Source organism: Prionailurus viverrinus, chromosome E3 (genome assembly GCF_022837055.1).
Source record: "Prionailurus viverrinus isolate Anna chromosome E3, UM_Priviv_1.0, whole genome shotgun sequence".
Classification (NCBI taxonomy): domain Eukaryota; kingdom Metazoa; phylum Chordata; class Mammalia; order Carnivora; family Felidae; genus Prionailurus; species Prionailurus viverrinus.
Window position 1 is genome coordinate 462,333 of NC_062576.1, and position 25,550 is coordinate 487,882.

General features: G+C 51.0%; 1 long non-coding RNA gene across 9 annotated transcripts in view; it reads right to left on the minus strand.

The window, feature by feature from the left end:
- Positions 1 to 13,282: 13,282 nt before the first annotated feature.
- The window catches only part of LOC125154124 (uncharacterized), a 59,383-nt gene continuing 47,115 nt past the window's right edge, over positions 13,283 to 25,550 (minus strand). For all 9 annotated transcript variants that reach the window (XR_007147690.1, XR_007147683.1, XR_007147687.1 and 6 more), the window contains one exon: positions 13,283 to 21,554. This is a non-coding gene — a long non-coding RNA (uncharacterized LOC125154124). The remainder of the gene's footprint in view (positions 21,555 to 25,550) is intronic.

Sequence of the window (25,550 nt, forward strand, 5' to 3'; positions counted from 1 at the left end):
GAATGGTCTCTTCCTCTCTGAGTCAATCATCACTTAGGGCATTCAATTAAATTTCTTGTGACCAAGGGGCACCTGGGTGGCTCAGTTGGTTAAGCGGCTGAATTCAGCTCAGGTCACGGTCTCGCGGTTCGTGGGTTTGAGCCCCACGTCGGGCTCTGTGCCGACACCTCAGGGCCTGGAGCCTGCTTCCGATGCCGTGTGTCCTTCTCTCTCCCTCCCCCACTAGTGCTCTGCCTTTCTTTTCAAAAATAAATGAACATTAAAAAAATTTTTTTTAAACATTTACCGGTCACCAAGATGTATTTGGTTTTACTTTGGTTGAACAGATACTTGACTCTATCTTTATTGCTGTTTGGCTTGAGAGTGTTATCCATGTGACCTCTGTTTTGGAACTTCTTCAGATTGCGGGGGTGGGACTGGCACAAGGGCCACTCCCCCAGGTATCCTACTGAAGCTGCACTCAGCCGGAAGGTGAACCGTCCACCCCGCACAGAGGATCCTTTTGTCCCCACCCTGAGAGGAGCTCCCTGGGCAGCCACTCCAGACTGGGATGTCATTTGAGGGCAGCAGAGGTGGGAGCATGGAGGTGGCCTCCACGGGGCCCCCTCAGGGAGAAGAATGGCAGCCACTCCAGGCTGGTGCCCGTTGATGCCACAGGAAGTCCCTGGCAGGAAGAGGGTGCTCCCTGGGAGCCGGCAGCAGAGGGTCTGCTCTGCAGGAAGAGGCTTCACTGGGGCAGTGGCAGGAGCAGAATGCCTGGGTGACCTCAGAGGACCTGTGCTGAGCACCTTACCCCTTTCAGGCAGACCCGATGCACCCCTGACCTGCTCGTGGTTTTACTGCCACCGACGTCACACCAGCTGACTTGTCATCATGTGGTTATACATTATCAGCTCTCAAATGGACAGCTAACGTCACTTTTAAGCTACTGTAAACTAATTATTGGGGTAATGAGCTGCTTGCACTTTTTTCTACATTCTTCAATCTTACCACTGACTAGAAATTCTTCCTGAATGAACTGTTCTGTTGACTCAGAATAACAACTTTTGATTATCAATAGAAAACATAGCACCACGGCCCCATCACTCTCCTGGCATATATCCTGATATAATTACGGCACCATTTCTGAATAAATCATTATTTATTATTCACATGGCTATGACTGTGCAAATATCATTGCACCTGGATATCCTCTAATTATATTCTTTTTTAAATAGATATTTTGGTTTTCCCACCTTTAATAATTACTTTGCTTTTCACTGGCTTAACCCTCTCACTAACTCACCTCAGATCTCTTCAGTAGACCAGCACTGCCCGCCCCTGCAAGCACAGATGGCTCTCCTTTCCTGCCCGGGAGCCACCCTCCTGGAATTAGAATAGTCCCCCTCTAGGCTGCAATCGGGTGTATCAGCCTAGCAGTGTTCTTTGGGCTTAGCTGCACTAAATCTGGGTCTCGTTTCTTCCTATTTTTCCCTATTTCTTCTTCTTCTGTTTCGTGGATGACACTCTCAAATAGTTTCTGGCAAAAGGGTTCAAGTGCGGACACTCAGCCTGCAACGGCTCAGCCGCCCCCTCTGCACCCGCTGTACAGGCTGACACAGACAATACAGGGGGCAAGCATGCTACCTCTCCGTCTCCAAGGGTAAATCCATGTGGCATTTCACAAAAATGAATAATGGAAGGAGGGAACTTTCCAGAAAAAAAGAACATGGAGCAAAGAAAGGAAATGCAGCAGTGCAGAAAGAAAGTTCAGGTGGAGTGGAAAGGGGTCACGGAGCAAAGCTGGCCGTGGGGCTGTGGGTGTTTTCCTGCCAGAAGGACTAGCACCCAAAGGATCTGGGTAAAGGCAACTCACCCATGTAAATGACAAAAGTGGTTTGGGCACAACGATGCCAACGTTGCAGGAGATGTGATGCCAGCAAAAGCCTTCACTCGAGAGGAAGTGTCAGAGGAAAAGGATTCAGTGACACCTGTCAGAGATGGCAAGGGAGGCCCTATTCAGGGCCACTGATGGACTTAGCGGGACCACTGCAGTGGCAGTTTACAGGGGGAGAGATGGGGCTCTGCTCCAGATACATCCAGGGAGCAGGCAGGGCCAGTGGGTGGAGAGTTACCAGTAGGAAACAGCAGCTGGGGGTGGTTCTGACTAAATGGACCAAGCAGGATTCTTGCTGAGGACAGAACAAGGTGCTTAGACATCACCTGGGTAGGGGGCTGAATGAGGAGGGTGACCAGATATCCAAGGTGACCACATATCAAGGATGAGAGGTTCTGGTTAAACTAACTTTAGCAGAGTTCTTGCTAAAACTGAGCTTTACAAGGAAAGGCACAGACGGACCCAGAAGATTCAGGAGCCTAACTAAAGAGTCTAGTCAAGCAAAGAACCTTTGTCAGGACTCTTAGAGATATTTCACAACACTGAAAGCAAAGAATAAAATGTTGCAAGTGGATACAAACTTTGAAAAGAATATGACAGGGGCGCCTGGGTGGCGCAGTCGGTTAAGCGTCCGACTTCAGCCAGGTCACCATCTCGCGGTCCATGAGTTCGAGCCCCGCGTCAGGCTCTGGGCTGACGGCTCAGAGCCTGGAGCCTGTTTCCGATTCTGTGTCTCCCTCTCTCTCTGCCCCTCCCCCGTTCATGCTCTGTCTCTCTCTGTCCCAAAACTAAATAAAACGTTGAAAAGAATATGACAGCCCTCCAAGGTGTAGAAAAGATGCCTACCGCAAATATTAAATTCTATGAGAAGCCAAGCACTGTTCCAACTACTAATTAGGCTTTGAAAAATGAAATAAAATAATGTAACGCTCAATGTTTCTAATTTAAAACTACAATAATCTCAATAAATATTACTTTTACTATTCTTTTCATTTTTTTTTTAATTTTTTTTTCAACGTTTATTTACTTTTGAGACACAGACAGAGCATGAACGGGCGAGGGGCAGAGAGAGAGGGAGACACAGAATCGGAAACAGGCTCCAGGCTCCAGGCTCCGAGCCATCAACCCAGAGCCCGACGCGGGGCTCGAACTCATGGACCGCGAGATCGCGACCTGGCTGAAGTCGGACGCTTAGCCGACTGCGCCACCCAGGCGCCCCTCTTTTCATTTTTAATACATTTATAACTGAGAGTGAGAGTTCTTAATGTTTTGACAAAAAAATGTTTAATGGCCACAAACAATCATGATTTCTCCCAGTGATTATCAAGATCGCTTTGCTGGCCTCAGGTTGCACAGTCATTTTTTTCATGCCCCACACTACAGCAGAAAGGTAAGACAACTCCGTGTGTGTATTTAAAAGATAACAATTTGGGGCGCCTGGGTGGCGCAGTCGGTTAAGCGTCCGACTTCAGCCAGGTCACGATCTCGCGGTCTGTGAGTTCGAGCCCCGCGTCAGGCTCTGGGCTGATGGCTCAGAGCCTGGAGCCTGTTTCCGATTCTGTGTCTCCCTCTTTCTCTGCCCCTCCCCTGTTCATGCTCTGTCTCTCTCTGTCCCAAAAATAAAAATAAAACGTTGAAAAAAAAAAAATTAAAAGATAACAATTTGGGGCGCCTGGGTGGCGCAGTCGGTTAAGCGTCCGACTTCAGCCAGGTCACGATCTCGCGGTCCGTGAGTTCAAGCCCCGCGTCAGGCTCTGGGCTGATGGCTCGGAGCCTGGAGCCTGTTTCCGATTCTGTGTCTCCCTCTCTCTCTGCCCCTCCCCCATTCATGCTCTGTCTCTCTCTGTCCCAAAAATAAATACAAAAAAAAAAAAAAAAAAAACGTTAAAAAAAAAATAAATAAATAAAAGATAACAATTTTGAGGAAAGGGCCATATCGTGATACTCACACAGACACACAAAAAAAGGAGCATGCAATAAAGATTTCATGCTTATGATCAATGAAGGGAACAAGCAGACTGCAATTGCTTCAAATCAGCATGGTAGAATTAAGAGTTTTCTACCATCTCCCCCCAAAGAACATCAACTTAGAGAATCACCCTGGGACAAATGAGCCTTATGGAAGTCCAGGCTTCCCGTGGAGAAGTTCCGGACACTATCGGAGCAAAACTATTAAAAAATAGCTATAGCTACAATAACTCATTAATGTATACACTCTGTTGCAAGAGGTAAAGTATGACATCAAAAGCATGAACTCTGTGTGGAGGGGACTGAAAGGACAGAGCTTTTTTTAAATAAGATCAAAGCTATCACTATAAAATAGACGACTACATCTATAAGATGTTTTACATAAGTTCCATGGTAGCCGCAAAGCAAACAGCTACAGAACACGCGTAAGTGATAAAGAGAAGGAAGTCAAAGCCACCCACTATGGGGAAATCATCCACTGACAAAAGAATACAGCAGCAGAAGAACAAAGGAACAAGGACAGGACAAAACAACCACAAAAAAATTTAATAAGATGGTATTAATAAGTCCTTGCCTATAAATGATTACTGTAAAATTTTTTTTGTTTACCTATCCTGAGAGAAGGATAGCGTGAGTGGGGGAAGGGCAGCGGGAGAGGGAGACAGAGAATCCCAAGCAGACTCACTGCCAGCACAGAGCCCGACGCGGGGCTTGAACTCACAAAACCAAATTAGACTTTAGGTCAAAACCCTTAACGAGAAGCAAAGAAGTTTACGGTATAATGATAAAAAGGTCAATTCTTTAAAAGATAAAATAATTTAAGTATGTATGCACTCAACATAATCCATATACCAAAATGGCATATTTTGGGGTGGTGTGTTCTGCCCCCCTTCAAGTGAGCAACATAAAGGTAACTCATCACGAACAAATGCATCGCATCACAAAGTATTTGATATTTTATTCTGTCATGACAATAGAAGAGCAGAACATCCCAGCTAAGCAGAAGGAGTGAATTTGCCCTCTTTCCACGTTTTTGTTCTATTCACACCATCAGTGGCTTTCATGAGGCCAATCCACACCGGGGAGGATGATCTTCTTCCCCCAATCTAATGCTTCAAATGCTAATCACTTCCAGAAACACCCCCCCTGACACACCAAGAGATAATTTTTTGCCAGCAATCTGGGCATCCTTGGCCCACATAAAATTATCCATTACACCCTCCCTGGCTCTGCACCCCCAGAACCTAACACACTGCCTGGGTATATGAGATGCTCAGCAAGTATTTCCGAATGATTTCTGAATAGCTGACATGTGTGAGCCGCTTCCGAGGCTTACACCACAATGCCTTCTGCTGTGCTCCCATTAGAGCCACCATTTGGAAGGCAGGTGGCAATAAATGTTTGGACTTGACCACCAGATGGGTCACATGCCCACAATAAAATATCCTGTCAGAAGAGACTTCTGGCCGATCCTTACGAGGAGTGGGTGGGACCCGTGCCTCATTTCCAGGTAGACTCATCTCCCCACACAACCACATGCTCCTGCCTCTCTAGAGCCACAGACCTGGCTGCATCCTGTGCCCTGAGAGGACCTGTGCACTCACTCCCAGAAGAACACCTGGCAGATGGGATGCCCCCAGACTTACAATTGTCTGTTGACATTTCTATCACTGGGAAGTTTCTCAGGGCAGCTCCTAGCCAGGGCTCCAAGCAGGTTCAGAAACTTAGCATAGATAAGATTTCCCTGGGAGATTATCTTACACGTGTAAGCAGCCACTGGCCACACCACCACCAGCCAACAACCTTTCTATCACCTTATAATCCACCAGTTTGGAAAAGCCCAGTGTCCAGAACCCATGAAATCCAGCAGAACTGGCACACAGTGGTGACTCCATCGAGAGCCTGTGGCTTCTCACATGCAAAGATGCTCAGGCTACAGTCAGTGGACAACAGGAGAGACCTCACTCCCACTAACCCTTCACCGCAGCCCTGCAAGGGACCCACTCCCACCGACCCTGCACCGCAGCTCTGCAAAGAACACAGCACACGTCAAGTAATTCCACCTAAAAGCCATCCCACGACGAGGCATTCTTCTGCATTTGTGTGGATGAGAAGAGCCAGGTTCAGAGGAGGTGGCAAAATGCCCAGCCAGCTGTCCATGGCTGGGACCTAGAGTTCTGCCCACGCTCTGCTGAAATGTGTCCTGTCTTTGCCAGTGTTTGCACCTGTTCCCCTCCTTGTGTTTGTTTCCTGGTCAGACTTGACCAGTCAGGAGGTCTATTAATCAGCATAGTTTTCATCATTCCTAACGTCAGCTCATGTCACTTGGCTAGCACAAGGGAGAGAAATGTGGGGTCTTTTATCCAGAAGAGCCCCACAGTTCTGAGGGTGAAAACAGACGTGCTCGGCTGGTGTTTGCTGTGTACTTCGGCTCCCTGTTTACTTTCCTCAGCCTGTAACGTGCATATAATATTTGTACATTGTGTTCTTATGCATCTTATCACAGGGGAAACAGAGAGAAATTTATAACTTCCAAAATTCTTTCATTTTATGAGCATTTGCCTCCCAGTCTGGCAGAGAATGAACAAGAGGACCTTCACCTTGGCCTGAGATGAACTAGGTCTGAGGCTTCCCGATGTCCCCTATCTGGCCCCTGGAAGGCTGTGCCCCAGGCCATCTCTACATCAAAGCCTGATGCCCCTCGCCTACACTGCAGGCTTCCTCAAGCAGAGCTGTAAACTGGTTTACTCAATGGAATGGAATGGTTCTCTTGTGGGTCTCTCCCGTAGTTCAGCAGAACAACCACAACGCCAGAGTCGAGAAGTGAGGGGGAGGCAGAGGAGGGGCATGTGAAATGTATTCAGAGGCACATCTTGCCTGGCCCAGCTGGGTCTCCCCTGTGCAGCTCTGTGTGTCTGCAAATGATGCATGACCCTTTTCTGTCCACAGGACCAGCAGTTCTCTGCCCTTGTCAGTCCAGCCATCTGCTTTCCGGCCACAGGCAGGCTTCAGGCCCACAGGGGATGGAGAGATGAGCCTGGGAGCTGAGATCAACACGTGTCTATTCAGTGCACACCCGCCAACTCTCTGGTCCATCTTTGCCTCGGGGAAATGTTTCCTTGTTAGCTAGGACTAAGCTATGAAGCAGGAGATTGCCTGGACTTGGGGGAATCGGAGCAACATAGGGACCATTGCTGGATGCTCGGTGCACCCCTGCCTGGAGCTGAGAGAGTCTGGGACACTGGGCCCAAGGGTGCTGCTTCCTCCTCTCACTGCATGTGGCTCAAAAGAGACACCGGACAGAAGCTTGTGTGGCCCAGGAATGTCCCTGCCTCTACCATTTGTAGGCATCCATGAGGCAATCAACCTAGCCACCAGGAAGTCATTCAGAACTCATGGAGGCCTCTGGAAAGGTCCGCCGTCAGACAAGGGCAGGAATTTGCTCTCCCGGGCAGCTAGTACTGTTAAAACAGACGTTTCTTCTACAGCAAATATTATAACTGTTGGGGAAAGCCTGAATAACTGCCCCCAAAATGGAGACAAAGGGAAGGATTTCTTTTTCTGCTTTTACCTCTTCTATTCTAGTGGACTGGGAGTTCTGGCCAGTGCAAAGAGACGCGGAAAAGAAATAAAAGTATAAGGAAGGAAGTCATGAAACTAGCCTTATTTGCAAGTGATGTGATTAACCAAAGACAAAACCCTAAGGAATATACCCGAAAAAAAAAAAAAAAAACCTTGAATTTTGCAACATTACAGTATACCAAGCCAATATATAAAAATCAATTGCATTTCTAGACACAAATGCCGAAGAGTTGAAAATAAAATGTAAAATGCCATTTACAGTAATGTCAAAAACATCAAACACTTATAGATACATTTAACAAAATCTGCGCAAAACCTCTACACTAAAAACTATAAAACATTCACGAGAGAAATAAAAAGAGAGAAATATTTCATGTTTTTGATTAAAGGGTTTATGTTATTAGCATACTGCTTCTCCCAAATTGACTTATTTATTCCATAAAATCCCAATAGAAAACTTTTTTTCCAAATTGGCAAGATAATTTTACAATTCATAAGGAAGGCAAAGGTATAGGAATCACCAAAGCAATCTTTTTTAAAATAACAAAGTCAGGAGACTTACCAAGATTGACCATAACTGCAGGATTTGTGACAGACCTGCATCAGCACAATAACAGATGACAGAGCAGTGCAGAGGACAGAAGTCGGCTGGCAGATGCCACCAAATGATTCTCGACAAGGTAGCCCAGCCAATTCAGCAGGGAAAATGGTGCCGGGAAAACTGGACCCACACGAAAAGGTAATGAAGAGGGCCTTGACCCTCCTCCTTCTCCCCTCTTCTCAACTCAAGAGTGAGGCAAAGACTCCATAACGAAGACACAAAACGCACAAAGCATAAAACAGAAGTTCGGTAAATTATAGTACAGCGCAGAAAAGGGTGAAAAGAGTGACTTTGCAGAGAAACCTGACGAACACTACCTCCATCCAGGTGATCAAGGTCACCATTAAGAGTGATGAGTATTGGGGCGCCTGGGTGGCGCAGTCGGTTAAGCGTCCGACTTCGGCTCAGGTCACGATCTCGCGGTCCGTGAGTTCGAGCCCCGCGTCGGGCTCTGGGCTGATGGCTCGGAGCCTGGAGCCTGCTTCCAGTTCTGTGTCTCCCTCTCTCTCTCTGCCCCTCCCCCATTCATGCTCTGTCTCTCTCTGTCTCAAAAATAAATAAAAAACGTTTAAAAAAATTTAAAAAAAGAGTGATGAGTATAAAAGGCACCCTTGATGTGAGGTGATGAGAATGGTGTTTTACCGTGTGAGCGTCCCAAGAGCCCCTAACCCCAGTCTGATCATGAGAAAGACATCATACGAACCTGTTGAGAGATATCTCCGAAATACATGAGTACTACTCTTCAAAACTGTCAACATCATAAAAAGAAGAGAAAGTCTGACAAACTGTCTCAGCCACGAGGAGCCTAATGAGACATGAGGACTCAATGCCATGGGGTATCTTGGCTGGAATCCTACAACAGAAAAATGCCACCTGGTAAGAGCTAAGGGTATCTGAATAAACTATGGAACTTAGTTAATAAGTATATATTAATATTTGTTCATTCATTCTGACAAGTGTACCGTACGATTAAGGTGTTAATAATAGGGAAACTGCGTGTGAAGTCCATGGAAACCTTCTCTGCCCATAATTCTATAAACCTGAAACTATTCTAATATTTAGAAATTAATTTTTTAAAAAACCAAGGAGGTGACGGGAGATTGATAAATTGAACTTTATCAAAGTTAAAATTTACTCATCAAAAATCACCCTCAATAGGGGCGCCTGGGTGGCGCAGTCGGTTAAGCGTCCGACTTCAGCCAGGTCACGATCTCGTGGTCCGTGAGTTCGAGCCCCGCGTCAGGCTCTGGGCTGATGGCTCAGAGCCTGGAGCCTGTTTCCGGTTCTGTGTCTCCCTCTCTCTCTGCCCCTCCCCCGTTCATGCTCTGTCTCTCTCTGTCCCAAAAATAAATAAACTTTGAAAAAAAAATTAAAAAAAAAATCACCCTCAAGAATACTTCCTAACTCATTCTATAAAACTAACATCGCCCTCATAACCAAAACCAGACAAAACATGACAAGGAAAAACAAAACCAAACAAAACTACAGACTAATATCTCTCATGGACAGAGGCACAAAAATCCTCAACAAAGTATTAGCAAATCAAGTGAAAAAAAGTATGAAAAGAATTATATGTGACTACCAAGTGGAATTTATCCCAGGTATCGCAAGGCTGCAATTGACGTAATCCATCACATCAACAGATTAAAGAAGAAAAATCATATGGTAAAAATCATTAGATGCAGAAAAATCCAACGCCCATTCATGATAAAAACTCTCAGTAACCTAGGAATAGTGAGAAAATCCCTCAACTTGATAGAGGCTATATGTATATGAAACCTACAGCTTACATAGTTACTGGCAAGAAACTATAATCTTTCCCACTAGAATCAGGAACAAGGCAAGGACGTCCTTTCTTACTACTCCTTTTTAACTTCATACTGCAAGTCCTTGCTAATGAAATACAGCGAGAAAAGGAAGCAAAAGACATACAAATTGGGAAGGAAGACCTATAAACTTGGTCTTTGTTCACAGGTGACATGACAGTCCATGTAGAAAATCTAAAAGTGTAGACAAAATAATCCTGAAATTAATAAGTGATTATAGCAAGGCTGCAGGATATAAAGTTAATATATAAAGTCAACCACTTTCCTATACGCCAGCAATGAATAAATAGATTTTAAAATTAAAAACATAATACCATTTACATTAGCACTCAAAAAAAAAGAAATATTTAGGCATAAGTCTAACAAAATTTGTGCAATATATGTATGTGGAAAGCTACAGCACTCTGACAAAGGAAATAATTTAAACACAAACTAAATAAGGGTCCCTCCATGTTCACATTTAGAAAAACTCATTATTGTCAAAATGCCAATTCTTCCCAACTTAATCTATATATTCAGTGCAATCCCCAAACAAAACTCCAGCAAGTTATTTTATGGATACTGACAATGTGATGCTGAAGTTTACATGGAAAGGCAAAAGATGCAGAATAGCCAACACGATACTAGAAAACAAGAACACATTTGGAGCACTGACAGCACCTGACTGTAAGACTTACTCCAAAGCCACAGTGTGGTATTGGTGACAGAACAGACAAACAGGTAATGGGAACAGAGTAGAGAGTCCTGAAATGGAACCCCATAAATATAGTCAATTAATCTTTGGTAAAGGAGCAAAGACAGTACAAAGGCATATCTGTACAGCTGTGTTCCTTCCAGCATTATCTACAATAGCCAAGACATAGAAACAAGATAAGCAACGGATAAAGACAATGTGAGATGCACACACACACACACACACACACACACACACACACACAGAGGGAACATTATTCAATTATACAAAAGAAGGAAATTCTGCAATTTGAGGCCATACAGATGAATCTGGAAAACATTAGGCTAAGTGGAATACGTCAGATAGATAAAGACAAATACTATATAACATCATTTATCTGAAAAAAGTCAAATTCACAGAAGCAGAGTTGACAACAGTGGTGAGTAGGGGCGAGGTCGGTGGTTGGAGGAAGTGGACAGATGCTGCATAAAGACACAAAGCTGCACCTACGTAACACGAATAAGCATAGAGGTCTGATGCACAGCAGAATGGATACAGTTAATAACACCATCCTGCAAGCTGGAAATTTTCTAAAAGAGTAAATTTCAGGTGTTCTACACGCACGTGTGCACGCACACACACACACACACACACACACACACACACAAGTAACTATGTGAGGAAACGATATGTTAATTCGACTGTAGCAATCACTTCACTATATACGTATATCAAATCATTGCATTGTACACCTTGAATACATACAAATTTTATTAAAAACAGTTTTTAAACCCCAGCTTTCCAGGCTAAGTACCCAGAGGAGTAAGAGCAGGAGCAGGAGCTCAGCTAAGACCTAGAGATTCCTCCTAAACACGGACAGTCTAAAACTACTTTCCATTAAATATTTCTATGACAATATTTTTTATGAAGAATCAAAGATTCTTGTTCCGTCTTGCTGTTCAGAAGTGTTGGCCGAGGTGGCTAACGTGAGATTCAGCAAGGAAAATGCCGGAAGCCATCTGTGAGGGGTAATATCTCATTCTGCTTTTGCATAAATGATGCTGTGTTCCCCTTCATCTCCCTGCTGCCTGCCATCAATGCTGCTGACAGGTCCCCCTCGGTGACTAGCTAAATCAACCCAGCGAGAGCTCTATCACAGCTTGTCATGTTTAGTAGGGTGAAACTTCAAAGTCCCAGCATCCTAGTCACAGAATGCAGAGTTAGCTCTTTCTCAAGTTTTAGAGTGAAGTGGGCGGGCCACTTTATTTTTTTTTTTTTCATAGAAAAATGTTACTCTTTGTTATTTCACACGTAGATTTATCAAATGTAACACTAAGATTAAAATGAGTCATAAGATCTAGCAACATTATTATATAGGCATCAGTTGGCCCACATCTTAAACTAAGTTTCAAGGCCACCTGAGATATGTTGAAAGATGAAGAATTTCTCCCAGCATTAGTGACCACTACCCTGTAGGCCATGTTAGGAGCTCGAGAAGTCAGTAGAAAGAAAATTAACTATCTTTGAATATATTTTCATACAGCTTTGACAAAGATGACAAGTTCAGGGATGATGAGCGTGGGTGGAGTGACCCTGGGAAGTGGGGAAAGTTTCAAGGACTCGTTTTAGTCTCCCTGTCAGGAAGGAGCAAGGACACAATCTTGCTTCCACTCGTGGTTGCTTGGGGTTAGGGAGGATTGCAGCCGTGATGGGGAGGGTTAAGGAGGGTTGTGACTGGTCATCGGCTAAAAACCACTCAAGAGAAGGCCCTTCTTAAGAGTGAGGGCCCATCTCTTTTGGGAACGTGGGGGAGAGGGCTCGGCTCCAGGCTCTGGGACCTTTGGCTTGGGCTCTAGCCTGTGTCCAAGGAAGAGTACCTGTAGGGTGGGTTCACATCAGAACATGGGTGTGGTAGGCTGAATCAGGGCCCCTGGAGGTGCCCACATCTCTAACCACAAGTACTTGTGACAAGGTGAACTTACAGCAAGAGGTATCTGTAGCTATGATAAACATGAGCATCTGAATTATCCGGGAGCGTCCTCATAAGGGGAGGCAAGAATATCAGGACAGAGGAGCAGGTGATGTGACAGCAGAAGCAGAGGCAGAACATGGGTTTGATTATGGAGGAAGGGACAGGACGGCCTCTCCTGGAGCCCCAGGGGGGACCAGCCTGCTGGCACCTTGACGTTAGCCCTGTGAAGCTCATGTGGACTTTGGGTCCTGGAACTTCAAGGAAACAATTCTGTGCTTCTTTGAGCCGCCGTCTTTTTGTACCTGTGCCACTGCAATAGGGAACGAACGCAGTGGCCAGGAGAGAGGGTCTGGGTTCGGCCACTCCTCACCCAACCCCTCAGGAGGCAGGAACTAGTGATAAATTTGTCTCTGGAGGGCACCATGGGACCCACGGTGGCCAGAACTTCCCTCTCGGGGCTCTGTGTGAGGACCACGGCAGATGCAGGTGCCGGTTATAGCCACACTCCTCGAGAGCAAATGTATGACAGCTACTAAACAGAAACGATGGCAGAAACACCCCTCCCAGGAATTTTAATAATCTAGAAGTTGTAACCTTAGGTGTCTAAGTATCAATTGCTCCGATAGGGATTGTTTGGGAGCAGGGATTTAATTTGCTTTTCACGTTTATTTATTCATTTTTGTGAGAGAGAGAGAGAGAGAGAGAGAGAGAGAGAGCGAGCACCAGTGGGGCAGGGGCAGAGAGAGGGAGAAAGAATCCCAAGCAGGAGCCCGATGCAGGGCTCAAACCCACGAACGGTGACACCATGACCTGAGCCAAAACCAAGAGTCAGATGCTTAACCAACTGAGCCACCCAGGTGGCCAGAGCAGGGATTAAATTTAAATTTATCAGTTACCTCTTTGTATCTATTACAGGCCCCTGTCTGTGGGTCCCTGACTTCTACAGACGACTTGAGCAACACCCCAGGTTCGTGCAGGGGTGCTGCTAGGGCCGATGACACACCCCTGTAGCTTGATTCCAGCTAGACCTGCTGCTCAGGGAAGGGGCTTTGAGCACATGCAGGCTCCCTCTGTCCTCTACACACAACGAGGTCCCCTGCACATTGACACAGTTTGACCCTGTGACTTTGAGAGGCTATTTTCGCCCAGCAAAGGACATGTGTGGATAAGCCATTTTTAAGCACTAAGTTCTGAGTGCAGCTGTGCAGTTATAGCTGAACTCTATAATTTGTGGACACAAATGCCCATGAGAATAGAACTGCTTTCGGGTTATCTTTAAAGGGTACACTCACTGGTTTGCTTAAAATCGGAGTCCCAGTAAAAGCTAACTAGGTCCCCACTGAGACTCTGAAGGGTATGTGTTCTGGAGCAGAGAGCTGACGCTGAGCTGTGAGGACGGGTGGCTGGAGGGGGGGGGGGGGGTGCTGTGCCTGAACAAGAACGTAGTCAAGATCTTCAAATAATAATGATTTCTTCATTCACTGAGTTCACTCAGTGTACCCAGCACAGATGAACCAAGCACCCACCACATACCCTGCATTATGGCAAAACATAATCAGTGATGGCCTTCCTGCAGCTCATGTTCTGGTGAGGAAACCTAAATTAGCCCTGTAAGGTAAGGTAACAAATGCAAGGCAGGTTGTAAAGCTGCTGGGGTGAGTGCAGGAGGGGCTCTAGCTCTTGAGTGGGTGTGGTTGAGGTCAGGCCGTGTGAGGAGGGGTCACTTGGTTGATGGGAAGGAACCAGCCAAGTGCAGACCTGCGGAAAGAGCACCCACTAGAGGCACAGCACATGCAAAGGTCCTGAGGTGGGAATTGTATGGTGAACCTGCAGAGCAGCAAGGAGAGCTGTGTGGCTGCAGAAGGAGACCAGGTGGGGCAGGGGAGGGATGGAGTGCAACCCCCAGGTCGGGGGGGATCATGCCAGACACTGTAAGCCTGATGTCAGCACCTGACGTCAGCATCTCCACAGTGTTGACGACAATTCTGCAGCAATGAAAACAGAGCAGTTGCTTTCCAGTGTGGATGGGGAGCTCACCATGACCTGGGACTGTCCTGAGTACTTAACAAAGACCTTCTCATATGACTTCCCCGTAAGGAGGTACAACAGCGACCCTGTTTTACAGAGGAGGGAAGTGGGGATGACGAAGGTCAAATGATTTTCCCATTGACCCTCGGTTAACAAGTGGTGGCGTCAGGATCTGAACCCACGTTCGCTGTTACCCCTGCCCCACACCACCTACATCTCGGCTCGAACACCACTAGTGATGAGGAGCCCTTTCCCTTGCCCCCTGCAGCCCTGATAGGGTCACGGCATCTGCTTTAGAGGAGAGCCCCCCTCCCTCAGCTCTGCTGTGGTGCAGACACCAGGTGAGCTGACAGACAGGTGGGTGTGGCTGTGCAGCGCTCTGGGCAGCACAATTCCCGGGGAGGTGGGACCTCCGCCTTGCCCAGTTCTGGGGGCACCCTCCGTGGTGGGCACCGTGTGATGCTGCCCTCTGTGCTTGGCGATGCGGTGGCCCGTGCCCAACACAGCCAGGAGCAGGAGGGGAGGCAGAGCTGAGAGCTGCTTCCCCTCGGGGCTGTCGGGCTCAGTGGACTTTGCCGTGGGCACCCTCCAGCCTCTCAGCGTGGCCAGAACTAGCGGTCTGTGATGGGCAGTGTTGGGTCCCTGGCCCCCCAGGTGACACCTCAGACGCTGATGGTCCAGGGTGAGTGCACTGTGCACCCAGAGGTTGAGGGACAGCTGTGAGTGGAAGGGATTCTGAAGAGCCATCTTCCCTGTAAGAGAGGACATAAGACAGCCCCACTCCTATCTGCCCTCCTTGGCCCCCACTGGGAGGCTGGTGTGACAGACAGCATGCCCAGAGACCTGCACACCCCAGGCCACGCAAGGCAGAGCTGGGCAGCTGACTGCACTGTGATTCTCAGCTCCCACGTCTGGCCACACTTCCCATGACTACACACGCCGGCGGCAATCAGACACACAGCCACTGGCACCTACAGGTTCCAAATCGCCAAGGGCTAATCTGAAGCTAAGTATGACCAGAAACAGCAGAAAAGGACTGATTTGCGGATTCACAGACACTAGGGCATCAAACGGCTTCCAGGGGGAATGCTAATGTTGACAACACCATTCATCCATCAGAAGTGTGGACGGAGACACTGCCGGGTTTGTTCTGGGCTCTGGGGCACAGCCAGCGGCCAGTGAGGCATCCCTGGACACCCCGCCCTGATGGAGATCACCAGGCCCAGAAGAGTGAGATCGCACACCCGTGCTCACGGCTCACGCTCATTCACGGCTTAGGTACGGGCAAATGTGCACACACAGCTAGCACAGACCCAGGGGCCATGTCACCAGGAGCCCGTTGGGGACAGAGGACCTCTCAGACAATGAGATAGCCCAGTAGAGACCAACTCCCCGAGATGTCATGTCTGAGCTGCTGGCACTGGAATGGAAGGTCACTCTTGAGGACTGGAGGGGACCTTCTGAGAGCCCTGGGTGGCTCCTGGGGGCGCACTCGTCTCCCAGGAGTGCGCTGTCCGGACTGGGTGCAAACCCACAGCCCCGGGGACAGGTGTGGCATTCCCCCTGCTCCACCCCGGTGGCCACCCCGCTTCCATAGCTGGGGTTGCCTTTGGTTCCCTCCACCCGAGGCTGCCTCATCCCAGCGGGGCTCGTCCTGGGTGTCCCGCTCTTTCCTCTGCATCCTGGAGAAACCGCAGGTCTCATCTCATCGTCTCATCTTTGAGCTGCTCCGAGGCTTGCAGAGAGCCTGATCAGTGGCTTAGACGGCAGAGAGAATGTGGAGGCTCCAAAAGACGGATCCCTCATCTGGCATCATACGAGGGCAAAGGAAAAAAGCGAAAACACCAATATGTTCATCCATTCCAGAAGCAGAGGGCCATGACCGCAATCCAACTCCGTTCAAGAACACAAATTGGTGACATTTATTTCGTACCATTTCTTGAGTACTCACGATGAACTAATTGCTTTGTAACTTTCTACCAATGACTGTAATATAATCTGTCCTTCTTGCCAGCCTCATCAAGCGGGTGCTGTTGTACTTCAAGCAGACGAAGAGTCTGGAGTGCTGAGAGCTGACATGACTCACCGAGGCCTGACCTACCTCTGATGTGGGGTCCAGGGATGGGTGTTGGCCCTCCGGACTTGCAGGGCCCACTGAGAGACAAGCCTTGGGTTTGACTCACGTCGTCATATGAGGATGAGCCAGAAGCATCAGGCCCTCCAGGACGCACACAGCTAAGCCCAGTAATCACTTAACGTGATGAAGATATTAGAGTTTGTATCCAAGTGATAGAGACTGGGTCCCTTCCCCAAGGGGCTTAAAATCTAGAAGAATTACAGAAGTAATCTAAAGTGTCGTCAGAAAGAAAGCTAAGAGAAGAAAAGGGAGAATCTGAGGCTGGACGGGATGCTCCCTGAACTGCGCCAGACGGGGTGGCTGGGCCCTGGGGCTCTCCTGGTAGAACGGAACCTCCCCCATCCATGCACCCTGGGAATGGGCTCGAAGGATGAGGCCAGGGCCAAGGGGAGCTGAGGCGCCTCCTTAATCAGTGAAGAAGACACCTTCACAAAGGTGCATGGCAGGTTTGCAGCCGATGGAGGCGGAGGCCGGGCTGGAGCCCACCCCACCTCTGTCGGAGCTCCTGACCACCTGAGGCCTTGTCCTCTCTTCTGATAAAGGACTGGTAAACATCCTCCTGTGGAGAGAATCCATGCTACACTTTCTCAGGATGGACGGAGCACACAGTGAGCGCACATGCTCACAAGGTGAGTGGGAGGAGTCCCTTCTCCCAAGAAGATGAGAGACCGGTTTCAGGCGGGTCTTCCTGGAGAGTCTGTCCTGCTGGGACTAGAGTCAACAAGGACGAAGCGGGAAGACGCGAAGACCAGGCGAGCAGGACAGGCGGAGTCTGAGGCCCACGTGGAGAGGCCTTGCTGGCACCCTCGATGCAGGGATGTCAGCCCAACGGTTCACACGCAACTGTCCCTTCTCTGGTGCCATGGGGCTCGTGGCCCAATCCCACCTGTGCCACACCTTTTGTCTCATTCCCTCAGCTTCCACACTCCAAGCAGCTGCCCAGCAGGCCTTGCGATCTGCCCCTTGGCTGAGCATTTGCACAGACAAATCTCCAAAAACTACACATGCCCTGGGGCCACCCCAGGGGCTCTCATGGACCGTGCCCCATGTGTGTGCCCATAGCGGCTCTCCCACCTAAAAGCCACAGGATCCCCTGGTAGCTCCATACCAAGAGACTGCGGGGAAGTGTCAGGTCCTGTGTCCTTTTCCGCCTTGTTTCCTACCCATCTGGGACTAACCACACGGGAACCAAAGATGTGTGAGGACAAAGATGTCCACGGAGATGAGATGAGGCGATTCAGGAAGCCTGGGCAAGAAAGGGCATCACAGCTGAAGAGACAAACATCGGCTTCCGTGAACACAGTGAGCGGCACGTTGCCTGCCTTTGCTGTTGGGGCAAAGCAGGACCTGGCAGGAAGCGAGCAGGCGAAAGGTATCCACGGGAACCCTGAAGAGCCCAACTTCCCCCTGACCAGCAGTCTCCCAATCAGACGCATTGCTGACCACGGCGTGGTCTCCTTCTGCCATGCTTCATGACTCTGTCTTGCTTTCCACAGTGGTAACTGATCTTTGTGATTTGGCCTTGATCAATAAAGGCCACGGAGGAGATTCATACGTTCAATTTTCGCAAAAGGGCAGAAACAAGCAGGGATCTGTGCAGAGCTTTATTTGGACCCTTCTAAAGGAAGCAAACCCATCAGAGGAAATACTTGCACTCCAAAATAGATCAGCAATTTCCTTTTCCCTGTGGGATTTACGTTAGCAAGTTTGCAAACGGAAAACGCATTCGCAGAGTCTTCACAGCACTCAGCTGGGAAGTGGGATGTTAATCCTGTCGCTATTTTAAAACCTGTCTCAGGGTTGGGAGTACCTGCCTGAAATCATCTTGGACTTAATTCTGCATGACGATGCAGCAAAGCATGTCAGGAAGAGAAAAGGAGAAAATGCTCGCAAAGGAGAAGCAGTCCTAAGAGGGAACCAGAGTCAGGCTGGGCTCAGAGAAGCATGAACCACGGGGCTGCAGGCTGCAGCCAGAGGGGGGTGGATGTGGGTGTGGGTGTGGCTGTGCTATCCAGAGAGACCACAGGGAAGCTGAAGCATGACAGGAAGCACAGGGCTGTGATTACAGCCCCTGGGGCCCAGCGTAGACCAGGCCTTGTGGAGGCTGCTCCTTTTGCCGGGGTGACATCTGCCCTGGGCATGATCTCTGGGTGGCTTGGCACATGGCCAGGCACCGCCCCACCCATCCTTTGCCTTCTCCCCATGATGTCCGGGACAGATGAGGAACCAAGGAAGTGAGGGCATACGGTCAGCCTAGAATAAAACCCAAGACCAATGCTATGGTTGCCTTCAGCACATTCACACGTGTGCACATTCACACACACTCACACACGCCCACATGCAGAAACACGCCACATTCACATCACATTCAGGCCCACATGCTCCATCCCACGCTTCTGGATCTGCCCGCCTGTGCAGTGGGCACAGCCCGGGCCCGGCTCACAGGCCCGAATAGAACCCGCCACAGGTGAGGGTTGGGTTGGCAGTCCGGGCCACCTGGGTGTCCTGGCACTGCTTAGGCACCTGCCTCCTTCCCCGCAGGAGCTCATTACCTTCTTTTTCCACCAGCATTCTCTGCCCCTCGTCATCCAGGCCTGTGGCTGGACACTGCCCTGGGGCGAATGGGCCGTGTGGATGAGACTGAGGGGAGGGCAGCACGCACCCCCTCTGCTCCACGAGGGAGACTAGTCCAGCTGAACCCCTAGAAGGCGCCCTGCCTCATGTAGCCCATTTCAAATTCTAGCTGCTGTGATCGCCAAGAAATCGGTTTTTTAAAGAGCTGAGCTAGTTACTTTTTACGCTTATGTAGAAGTTCTATATCACAGAGCAAATCAGACTTGGCTTTCAGTGGCATCTCCTCCCTGCAGAGAGACGCCCGGTCCACCAGCACCTGTCACCATTTCTTCTGACAGGGAGCACTGCTGAACGGCGCTGGATGGCCGGGTGAGCATATGGCAGCTGCTTCCAGCGTGGTGCTTGAACAGCCACGTTTCTGCTGACGGCATGAATCAGAAAGTGGGGGAGATGTTCATTTCCACTCCTATACTCCATTGGGTTTGGTTGTGGGGGGAAGTGTCTCTGTTCCTTGCTTCCCCTACATGTGTACTTGCACTCGGTCAGTCACCCCACAGTGGCTCAGTAAGTGGCTCTCTCGTGTGCAAATGCCATGCCGGGCCCCGGAGACTCTTGGGAATTACGGCGCCCGCATGGTCAGACACGTGGCTCCATTCAGACAGAGCAGGATCCAGCCCAGAGCAAGGCCACATGCTCCTGGGAGGCTGCAGAAGCCTGTCGAGTGGTCAAGACCAGAGGCTGGGGGTCCCAGCTCCACTGCTCCCCCACCGCGGGGTCCCCAGCTGCACCACTCTGTTCAGGTGGCACTGCTGATACCAACCCGCTAGGACTTCATGAAAACTGCTGCTTGTCTGGAGTCTAATGCTCAGCGAGCAGCAACATCACCGGCCCTCAGAGGCACCGAGAGGGAGAGCGGCCAGCGGAGATGGTGCCCCAAAGACTCGGGCTCCAGTGGCAAGTGGCTGAGCCACGAGGGGCTTCCTGTCCGAGCTGCCCCCACAGGTTCCTGAGGCCATGTGGTCGTCTCCTTCAACCACACAGGCTGGGAAACATGTCAAGAGGGGCGTCTGCAGGGGCGAAGACTAACCTGGACAAAGGCGCTCTCACGGCCACACGACAATGAGGGAAGAGCCTGAGTTAGGCAGTGGAGCCTCCTCTCTTATCCCAGTGCCGTTAGAAGAGCCTTGTGTCTACCCTCTGACCCGGGGGACCTCTGCATGAGGGCCCCCGAGCTCACCACGGGCAGGCCGGGTGTGAGCACCAGCTCCTGCACCCCAATGACCTGCCACCCACCAGTGGTGCCAGCCGAGAGGGCCCCAATAGACCCCGCAGTGCAGCAAGACTGGTGGTCACCTGGAAGCCTCCCTCTCAAGCCTTCCCCACCCCTACCCAGAGCCAGGTGAGCCAGATCTGGGCCTCCAGCAGGGACGGAGGGGGAATCAGAGGACGGGGTCTGTTAGGGACCCTGGGACGCGTAGTGAAAACGACCTATTCCAAGTTCGGTTTCCAGGAGACGTGCGCTGGCTCACGCGTTCCTCAATTCCCCATTTGTTCATTCAGCGTATTTGTCTACACCAGACTCGAAGATCATGAGGTGTTCGTGGTCAAGCCCCCAACTCTCCCAGAGTCCTGCTGCCGCCCTAGGCTGCGGACTCCCCTTGAGGCCCTAAGAAGGCCTCAGTAGATCCCGGACCGCCCAGCACTGCACTCAAAGTGGGAACCCAGCCGTCACCAGACACCCCTGCTCAGGGGGACCTGGCCCCACCCACAAGAGGATCACACGTCCACCGTCCCACAGCCTGTGAAAGGTCAAGACTGCTGACAGGCAGCGTGGGAAGCAATGGCTGCCTCCCAACAGGCCCCTGTGGGTGACCATTAGAAGCGAAGCGGCCCCCAGGGGGTTGGTGGTCTTCCCAGCTGGCGGGTGGAGCCCCAGTCATCCTTGTCGGCCCACAGAGCAAAGGCCTTCACTGGGGAGAGAGCAAGCCTGAGTTTTGAACATACCTGAATGGGTTCTCCTGCAGTGTAACCAGTCTCCCAGCTCTGGTCCTGGAGCAGCCCTCTGGAGAGGCCCATGCAAAGTTCTCAGCTGGCTGCGTTCGGCACCCCGAGGAACAGAGGCAGAAGGGCCTGGCTCTCACTTAGCATGTTTCCTCCCAAATCCTTCTCGCTGACTTTATCCAACTTAAGGCCTGAACTTTTACATCAAATTCCAAGAAGCTACTCCTCTGTCCTTGCCTTCTGCTTATGTATTTGTTTCCCAAGGCGCCCAGGCCTCCTGCTTGTGAAGAAGGAAGGGCAAAGGGGTGAGCAGCGCCTGGTGGGAGAGGAGGGGGAAACACATTAAATCTCAAGGCCCTGCACCCTTGCCTGGAGCTTACGCTGTATCTGACCCACGATCGATTGTCAGGCTGCTGCTCTCTGCCCTTCTGATTGGCGCATACTTGGTTCTCACATTTCCCAGGATGGGATTCAGGTGTCTCTGCCTCGTCCCTGATGAGGGAAGCTGGTAGGTCTGTCCTGGGATAGGATTCAGGTGTCTCTGCCTCGTCCCCGATGAGGGAAGCTGGTGGCTCTGTCCCGGGATGGGGTTCAGGTGGCTGCACCTCGTCCCCGATGAGGGAAGCTGGTGGCTCTGTCCCGGGATGGGGTTCAGGTGGCTGCACCTCGTCCCCGATGAGGGAGGCTGGTGGCTCTCAGCATCTGAAGTCCAGGCGGGGTGGGCTGTGGGTCTGAGCAGGGGCCCTCCCTCGCCTGGTGCTGGATGCATAGCAGGACGGGGCAGGAGGGGCAGGGCTATGTCCCCGCTGCCCTGGGCTGAGACAGCTGCTCCCTGGTCCACAGGCTGTGCCCTCAGCCCGAGGCTCGAAGCTCAGACTCACGCCCTAGCCTCTGGGCTCGTCCCGGGTGAGGGAGGGTGGTCTGCTTCCTGCTGGCCGCAGCCGCTCTCAGACTGGAGACCCGGCAAGTCAGCACATCAGCTGCTTCTCGTCATCGTGAGCCCTGCGACGCTGCCCTGCCGGCACACAGCTGTGGACACCAGGGAAAGCGTCCGGACCTTCGATGTGCCCAGGTCCTGTCTGCCACTCCCTTCACTCAAGTAAGGCAGGATGCCACGGAGAAGGCCAGCGGGGCCACACCAAAGCCATCACCCTGTTAACAGACCCTCGGGGCCACAGGGCGGCAGAGAGGTGACCTGATGAGAGACCGGCCCAGTCCCTGGGCGCCGCTGGCTCCACTGGGCTCTCATCAGCCTGGACTGAGGAATCACTCTCCTTGCAAAAGCCTTGGGGGATGGGCAGCACTTGATGTCTTAGGAGATGAAAGAGGCAAATGCTGCCAATTGCGTATTTTCCCCCAAACACACGAAGAAGACCTGTCAGCACACAGGGCGGGCTGCAGAGTTCGTGCACCACCCCTGCCCCCCACCACCAAGGAGGCGCTTCTGTTTTGCTGTTTCGGCAGAGGGTGGCCGAGCACCAGCCCTGCGGACTTGCACCCTGGAGGGTCTGTCGGGACCGGGGGCAGACCCCACCAGCCCTGCACGACCTGTGGGAGCAGAGGGCAGGGGTCCGGAGTCTGTCCTCCAGTGATTCCCTCGAAGTCCTCTGTCCCCTTGAGAACTTTCCGTCGGGCTGATGCAGAATCTCCACATGCCTGGGGGTTCTGACCCAGGCCCTATGTCCGGGCCCACAGCAGGCTCTGCTGCCTCCCAAAGGCCCTGTCCTGCTGCTCAAAGTCCCCCCGAGGTCACCTTCTTGTAGACTAGCCCTTTGAGGCTCCCCTCTCCATTGCTGATGAAAACCTGGCCACCAACGATTTCAGCAGGAGCCCCGAATGGCTTTTTTGGAGCAGAGGTTTGAGTAGGGCCTGGAGAGGAGGCAGGAGTCCCCGAGGAGAGGGGCAGCTGGACACGTGAGCTCTGGGGCTGCACAAGGAACCGCTCCCTCCTGCTGCCCCGGAGCCCACAGGGCCCAGTTCTCACCTTGTTCTAGGGATCCCACCCAGCAGAGGGTGCCATTGGCCAGGAGCGAGCAGTGACTGCTGCTGTCTCTGCCTGAGGGCCTGTGTCTGGGTGTATCTGTGTGTGTCTGTGGGTATCTAGGCCCCTGTCCTGTGTGTCTGTGCCTGTATGTCTGTGTGGGTCTGCATGTATCTCTGTGTGTGTGTCTGTGGGTATCTAGGTCTTTGTCTTGTGTGTCTGTCTGTGTCTGTGTCTACTTGCTCATGGGACAGTCAGAAGCCACAGCCCACGCCTTTCTCTGTCTGGCCTACTTTTGGGGCCACAGGGAGGTCAGTGTCTTGGAAAATGAGCCCCATAGGACCTCTGACTCAGAGCCACTTCCTCCTGCCCCCACCCGCCCCCAAGGCTGGGAACACAGGCACCCACAAAGCAGACCCACAGCCTGACTCACCCACCTGCTTGTGTCTAGCTGGCTTGGGTCCCGGGAAGGGCAGTCGAGGACATGGGGGGGAGCCGTGAGGAGGCGGATCCCAGGGTCCCTCTGCGCCCAGGGACCTTGCCGCCTTGGGGCCTGCAACACCCTCTCTGCCTGATGCCCTGATTGCTGAGAGGACAGGGGTAAACCGTGGCTCCCCGGGGCTGACGCAAGTGCAGCTATCACTTTGTGTCCGCTCCTTCTGGTGTGAGCGTCTCATCTTGAATTTCCCCCTCACTTTCTTTAAGGTGATTTTCATTGACTGGGTTTTTAATGTATTCCAAAGTATTAGTCTCTTATTTTATAGTTAGAGCTCTTCACAGTGTATTTAAGAAATGCTTACTCCAACGTCGCAAGTAACTCACTGACACATTCCAGGCAGTTTTTGAGAGCACCCGAATTTATGCCATGGGCCCAGGTGTAGCTGGTTCTGTGTATGTTGGGAAGCAAGGGTCCTATTTCTTGTCCCACACCCAGCGATTCCTCTCTTCTTTCAGGAGGGACAACCCCACAGGAGAAAAGGGCAGTCAGATCCAAAAACATCCTTGGAGAAGGACAAAAGGACTCCCAGGCCAAACGTCCACCCTGGGCAGGGCCCCACGTCTGGGGAGACGTGAAATTCTCCAGAATGAATTCCGTGTGGGATTGGATTGATTTCAATCCACTGTTATCCGAAGGATAAACATGAGAAACTCTCTTCCGGGGGTGAGTGTGCAGTTTTCACAATCAGCTAAATGCCATGGATGCCAGACTTTGGTGGTTTTTCTGTTTCCTTCCACTGTAAAGGTCAGAGTAGGGGACTGTGGGCCCCAAGCTGAAGAGAGGCGTGTGTTTCTGTATATGCATGGGTGTGTGTGTGTGTGTGTGTGTGTGTGTGTGTGTGCGCGCATGACGCTGTGTTTGTGCATATGTGTCTCCCTGTGACGGAGCTGATGGCAGAAGGGTTTCCGCTCCAGACCCCATTAGGCCCCTTATCCATGAGTGTAGAGACACCAGCCCCCACATCTGTGTGCCCGGGGGGAGGGGGTGCGGTGGGGAGTCAGAGGGCGACCCGGGGGCTCACATGGAGCATCTGCTCCCAGAGCCAGGCGGTTTTCCTTTTGGAGGCAAACCCCACCTCCCCGGCCAGGAATCCGGCTCTGGGAGCTTCACCCTGGGCCCAGCACCTTCTGTCTTTTAGAAGCAGGAGTGAGTCCCAGGCCCGGGGAAGGAGCAGCCTGTCTCATGCAGGTGTCATGTCCACCCCACGCATCTTTTCCCCAGCTCCTCGGCAGGTCCGGGTGTCCACGCGACTGCTCCCTCCCTCCCTGGCACCCTCTCCCCTCCAGGACAGCCTCACGGGCCAGTCCACCCACTCAGGGCCTCCTCCACGGTCACTCAGGCAGGAAGATCCAGGGTGCTCTCCCTTCCTTTCCCCCTTGCTCGGGCCCTGCCTTCTATGTCCCAGAAGGGCTCCTGAAGTTTAGCTTCAGGCTGACGTCTGGCTCTGCCATTCCCAGCAGCTCATCCTCCTCTCTCAGGTGGGACGCATAACACCTGCCACAGAGGGTAGCCTTGGGGGCAGGTCTCCCGGGCGGGGGGACATGCAGGCACACATCCCCAGGTCGTGGGCAAAACCCCTAAGTAAATGCAGAGGAAAGGAGGGATGTCTGAGTTAACGGTTGTGGGCCCACAACGTAATCCTGGTCCCTAGTTAACTGAAACCCCCTCCCACAGAAAGCTGCTCTCCACACAGAGGCTGGAAATGCTTCCTAATGAACTATTTACTGCAAACACCTTTCACTTCCAACCTCGGTCTTGGAATCAAACCTGGCATTTGAAACAATAACACAGAGAAGGGAGTTCTGTTAGCCAGCAGGACATTAAGAAAATCA